This window comes from Mus caroli, unplaced genomic scaffold (assembly GCF_978045245.1).
Source record: "Mus caroli unplaced genomic scaffold, Mus_caroli_1 scaffold_10, whole genome shotgun sequence".
In the NCBI taxonomy this organism is placed as follows: Eukaryota; Metazoa; Chordata; class Mammalia; order Rodentia; family Muridae; genus Mus; species Mus caroli.
This window is the reverse complement of record NW_028227265.1, coordinates 93626055-93632405: the sequence shown is the minus strand read 5'-3', so window position 1 is coordinate 93632405 and position 6351 is coordinate 93626055. Positions and strand designations below refer to the sequence as shown.

The following is a 6351-nucleotide window of genomic DNA, read 5'->3' as shown; positions in this document are numbered from 1 at the left end:
ACTCAAGACACGGAAACCAAAAATGAAATACAGAAATAATCGTGTTAAAAAGATCGATTGAAAAGTGACTCGTTTTACAATCATTTGTCAAAGAAAACATTCATGGCTTGTGCTTATACAGGGAAGAAGGAAGAAATAAGAAACAACACGGGGACACGGTGGAAAGGACAACCAGAGATGCCCCTGCTTGTCATGACAGAATCGGGGGCAATCCGGAGGCTGTACTATTAAATCAGGTCAAGTCGGAAAAGAATCAGCTTGTCTTGTTGGTCCATGAGGAAACATCCACCTGAGGAAGTCCGGTACTTCGAACTCCACAGTTGCCAAAGCCACTCCCTGCTGTAAAACTCAGTCTAGCGCTGGTTTTGCTTCTTTCAAGGCAGAGAAGGAAACAACAGCACAGCTGAGAAGGTTCATAGCCTGAGTTCAAATCCACAAGCTCCCCCTCTAAAACAGCCATGGAACCGCTGGAACTGCTCAGGGGTCATTATCTGCGATGACTAGTTTTGACCGTTGACTTGATACTATGTAGCACCTGGAAGCGGAATCTGGAGGAAGAATCTGGATTGGGTTGGCCTGTAGCAGTGCCTGTGAGGGATTTTCTTAGTCCGAAAGCCCCACGCTGAAGGCAGCTGCTCAGTTTCGGGGACTGGTCCTGCACTGATTGAAAACTGGAGAGCCAGTTGAACACTAGTGTGCATTCACTAATTCCTGCTTTCTGCACTTGAGCAGGACTCGATGTTTCAAATCCCTGCATCTTGACTTCTCTGTAGCGGGAGTTGCACACCTGCCCAGCAGCTATCTTTGGATCCTCGAATGAAACACACACACACACACACACACACACACACACACACACACGCACACACACTAGCTTATTTTTTAAATGCCTTTGATTACCTCAAAGGTTGGGCACTCCTAATCCTTCCTACCCCACGCCCACTCGGTGAAGTAGCCAGTGGTCAGTTACCCGAAACCTCACATGGCTGGTTGGCTTTATCTCCTGCCACTCCTGCATCTGATCTTCTTCCCTGGGTCCTGGCGGTTGTCTGCCTCCTCTGCCCTGCATCCTAGCCTGTACAACTCTAAGGGAGACTCTGCCTTGTCTCCCTTGCCAAGCCATTGGCTACTGACATCTTTATTGATCAATCAAAAACCAATTGGGGACAAGGACCCTTGGCATTTGGATCAAAGCATTAGAACCAATCCCCAACACTTCCCTATAGAGATGGCCTGGAACCTGGAACTATGAGCCAAATAAACCCTTTCCCATGAAGATGCTATTACCTGTTGCCTGCTGGGTATGTCATCACAGCAACAGCAAATCAAAACCAAAAGAGCTAAGACACCCTCTAATACAGCACACTCCTGCTGGTGAGCTAGACACCAGTATGCCTGACTGAGCTAGTCAGTGGTGGGCAATGCTAGGCTGTATACAGGTTAGCAGTGCGGGTGCCTGTCTCAGACGTGGGAAGTAAACCATGCTGGGACTGAGGCGTGCGCACGCACAAGACAGGTGCTCAGTGACTTCCGTCTTCTTCTGATGTATACGCCAGGCCTGAAGAACTAAATAGAGGGTCGGATCAAGTAACATCATCACCATCACAATAGTGAATAATATCACATAGTGTCGTCATGAGAGGTAATAGGCAGTATATAGTGGTTTGTTTGTTTGTTTTGTTTTCTTCTGTTAAGTCCAGAAAAAACAGGTATTAGCTTCTCAGCATTCCACAGGGGTCTGGTTTCTATAGATGCTACGTCAACACATATCATCATTCATTCATTGTAAGAGAACATTCATTGTTTCTGTTGAAATTCTTCTTACTACTAATGTCATGTGTATCATTACTGACATCTTCATATTATTTCCCTTTTCATTTATTTAACATTTTATTTATTGCTCTCTGTGTGTGTGTGTGTTTATGTGGTTGGCTTTATCGCCTGCCATTCCTGCGTCCCATCCTTTTTCCTTGGGTCCTGGTGATGCTCTGTCTCCTCCCCCCTACTTCCTAGCCTGTGCAACAACTCTAAGGGTTCTTGCCCCGTCTCCTTTGGCCATTGGCCACTGACATCATTATTGATCGATCAGAAACCATATGTGTGCCTCAGCACCTGCGGAGGTTTCTACAGAGGACTAGGAGATGGGTATTTTGTTATTTGTGACATTGCAATAGAAATCCAAACAGAAGTTCTCCCTAGGCCACCCCAGCAGACTGAGTACTAGAACACTATCCCTGAATTAAACTAAGCTCCAGCAGTCCTCCTTGTGGCGTTTTAAATGCACATTGTCTTTGTGAGACCTTAAGACGAGTCCTTACCAACACGTATAACAGGACAGAAACTCAACAACATCAGGGTCTTAATCAAAAGCCAGCAAAGCATTACTGAATGTGTTGGGCTCGGGCTCCGGGGAACATGTATAAAAAAAAAAAAAAAAAGTACAAAGAACCCTACAGGTAACTGTGTTGTTTACGAATAGGGGTTGAAGGTTACTAGCTAAGACACTGAAGGCAATTAACACTATTATTGCAAAAACAATGATCTATATCCATTTTGGGTGATCGCTTCTATATCCTACCCTGCACTGTTGTGACATACGCGGCTTTTGACCCGCTCATTTTAGCAAAACATTCAAACGATTAAGCAAGCGTGCCTGTGCGGTGACAGGCTGGACTTGATTCCTCCAATCCTGAGTCAGCCCACGTGCCCAGATACCCGGTAGGGATTTTTCTTTTACAGTAGGTTGCGGTCAGGATCAAAAGGGAAGAGTTGGGCTCAGGGTCACGTGGGTGTCACCACAGGTACTGAGCTGCGCTTAAGGCCCGCCAGGTGTACCCGCCCAGTGGTGTCTCTCCCGCTTAGGACCCTTCACCCCACCAGACACTGGAGGTGGGAGACAGGAAGGTCATCCTGAGCCCAGCCTCTGGCGCGTCCGGGCGCGGCGATCGCAGGGGACAGACAGAGCAGCCACGCCGCTTGGGCTACGCCGGGCGCCCGCGCTGCGCCGAGCCGACTCGGAGGCGCCGCAGGCTTGCGGTTGTAGCCGGGGGAGAGGTGAGGGCGGGCACAGGCCGTGGGGACCGCGCTGGGTGGGGTTCGCGGGAAGTCGCAGCTGTCACTTTGGCGCCCAAGCGGTGCAGCTCCGCAGGAGGTCCCCACCGGAGCCTGAATGCGCGCGGCCTCGCGGCTGCATTCCAACTTCTCTACGGAGCCGCGCTCTAGCTCGGGCGCGCGCTTCCGTCCCGCGCGTACTCCCGAAAACCCTCCCTCGCCCCCTGTCCCTCTCTCTAGTCTTCTCCCTTTCATTCTCACGCTTCTAGGCCGACCCGTGGAAGTTGCATCCTGGATAGCCCGGGCTGCGCTACTGAAGAGCTCGGAGCCAGAGCTCGGCCGAGCCTCCCGCCCGGATCCCGGGCAAAGACCGCCCAAAACCTGGTGCTGACCTTCGTCTGCACCGCTCTATGGTGACCCGAATCTCCGCTGCCCGAGTTGCAGCGGCTCTGCACCCCAAGGACTGCCAGAGCGCCCGGGAATCTGCAAGCCTGGGTGAGTTCCTGGTCTTCCTTGGCCATCCTTGTTAATGGTGGGAGAACCTGTTTACCCTGCAAACTTGGGATGTGACCAAAGCAGAGCAGCATGCCTTGCAGGACGTTCTTCAGATGGCAGGGAGGATAAATAGGCTCTCGGAGTCCAAGGCGACAAGCTCAGAGGTATAAAGGTGAAGTTGTATGTTTGTTTCTGGTCTCACGTGTATCTTTCCCTTTAAAAGCCGTGACTTGGGAAATGGTTTTCTACCCAGCAGGAGGCGGGAACTAAGATAACTAACTCAGCAGCCTGAAAGTTTCCAAAGCTGAGGGTGAAAATACAGTTTATTGGAAGGAAAGTCAAAACAGGATGGTGGGATCTATACAATGATACGTGCCTCCTGGGTGCGCCTGTTTGAATTAACTTGAGCTCTTTGTCAGAAATAACATATAAAAAGAGACAAAGATGCAAACAACTCCAAGCCTGGCCTTTCTTTATGTATTAGTTGGTGTGCATGAAATCTTGAAAAGGCACCTAGGAAATTTCATGCAGGAAAAGACTATATCCGTGTAGCTTGGAAATTAAGGTTATTCCTAATACAGTAAAGGGCATTTAACACCCCCCTCCCCAACCCCCAGATATAAGCACTGTTATTCCTATAGCCCGTTAAGGTATCTATTCTTTCTGCTTCCTGGAGGAAAAAATGATTAATTTGTATTGAAATTTAGTGAAGGGAAAGTTGTTGGATTTTTCAGAGATCAAGAAGCCTGCTACAGCCGTGTAAACAGCTCTGGTGGTGTGATCCATCTAGGGACACTTGGGGTGGGTCTCTAGAGATGAAGATCTCTGGGGAGGAATGTCCAGGAGCCACTGGCTGGCTGTGTGTGGTGCATTTAAAAGGAGACTGTGACAAGTTGCAAAGCATCCCATCACTAAGGAAACCATTGCAAAGAACTGCTGCTTTGTTGATGCCACGTCTGAAAAGAGGGCCCTCTATAGGCTCCATTCCTCACTGGAAAGAAAGCCTGCCTCTAGAAAGATCTGGTTGCTCTAATGATGCTCTTTGAAAATAATTTGTCCTTTGGCATATGTGTGTGTGTGTGTGTGTGTGTGTTTGTGTGCGCGTGTGTGTGTTGGTATATCTAAGGTAGTTCAGGTATTCTAATATTTCTCCTTGCCGAAGGGATGGTGACATTGAAAATGACTGCTCTGCATAGTTAACAACTTAACCTGATTTTAAATGTAGGGACCAGGGGGCAGAACATTCCCACGAAATTGTAAACCTTCATTTTGTGTTTTTGTTTGTTTGTTTGATTGTTTGTTTTATAAAGCTGAATCTTACTGGCTTGGAGGACTCTAAACAAGAAGTGCTAAGTGGGCTTAGTTCTGAAGGGTAGGAGTGTCTGCTTCTTTAAGACTTGGGCTATGTGTGTCTATCTAACTATCAAGGTTCTGTCACTTCTTTGAAGAAGCCACAAGCCAGACACAGTTGGCAATACACAGTATCTTGATGTTGAGAGGACAGTTCTCGGTGATGCTCTGGCTCTGATTTTAAAACAGGATCTGAGCAAAAGATGTCATTGGAATGAGCCTTTGGCATGGCCAGTTGTCGTGATCCGTCGTCGTCCACGTCCGTGGTCATCTGTACATTCCTGGTCTCACTCTTACACAAAGGAGGATGTGTTCTAGATACAGTAGTGGGGAAATGTGAGGAAAACTGCCAACTGTGTTTGAGGAGAGGGGGGGGAGGGACTAAATCCAAACTGAGCTCAACTCATAATTGGATCCCCAAGAAACCTGAAAGAAGAGTGATGCTAAGAGGCTAGGTGAGTACCCCTTAGCTTTTGTGACTCACTTCTCCAGATAGCCTGAGAGAGAAATTTGCTTAAGACCCTTTGATGAGAGGCTCTTCTCAAAGTGGGTGAATATCATTCATTATTAGGGGACACTTCTTCTTTGAGCTGTAACTAAATCTTCTAAACTGGAGCCTGGCTCAAGCCTTTTCCTCATCTGTGACATGGGCACAATGCCTTCTCTCTGAAGGCAGCTGTGGGGAGTGCATAAGTGGTGATTGTAAAATGCTTAGTTTGCTTTTAAAGGTGAGCAATTATAAAGAGTGGGTAGAGGCGCTGGAGAGACACCTCCAAGGTGAATAGTACTCAAGGCTCTCACTCAAGAGAACCAAGAGGTCATATCCCAGCATGGGAGCATCAGGCAGTCATGAATGCCTATAACTCCAGGTGTCCAAGGGATGAAACACCTCCTTCTGGTCCCTTTGGGCACTTGTATACACACACACACATACACACACATACACACACATACACACAAACCCATGTGCGTGCGCACGTGCAAATATCTCGGGGAGGGGAGGAGACAGGCAGATAGACACACTGAGTAGAAATAGAAGTGAACTGGGTGTATTGACACAAGTGACACCCCCTGCAGTTGCACAGAGGGTTTACTGCCTGTTGGCTGAAGTGAAGATTTGCCTACAGAACCACCCGATAAGTGGAATTCCCAAGTCAGCCCATCAGGACACATGAAAGAAGAACATTTAATGGAAACTGAACACTACCTGTCCATAAGTAAGGGCTGGGAGAACTACCCAGAGCACAGGCAACTTTGACAGGAGCTGTGTGAAGGAGGCAGAAACGGTAGGGCTAGCCTGGGAGAAATGTGATTTTTTTTCTTTTATAGTCTTTGTAGAAATCTTGGTATATGTGACTGTCTTGCCTTGGGATTGATTTATTCAGATTACACTATTAAACTGCAAAAGGGAATTTGCAATGTTTAAGCTAATCTGAGATGAAGTGGAATTTATCA

The 6351-nt window shown here is 47.7% G+C and overlaps 1 protein-coding gene across 3 annotated transcripts in view; it reads left to right on the top strand.

Annotated features, from left to right (window-relative positions):
• The first annotated feature begins 2728 nt into the window (after positions 1-2728).
• The window catches only part of Trmt9b (tRNA methyltransferase 9B (putative)), a 58124-nt gene continuing 54501 nt past the window's right edge, over positions 2729-6351 (top strand). For 2 of the 3 annotated variants that reach the window (XM_085844016.1, XM_085844017.1), the window contains exon 1: positions 3076-3546. The gene's annotated coding sequence lies outside the window, so the exon portion shown is untranslated. Of the gene's footprint in view, positions 3055-3075; positions 3547-6351 lie in introns of those variants that run through there. The other variant, XM_021170266.3, reaches the window with a different exon arrangement.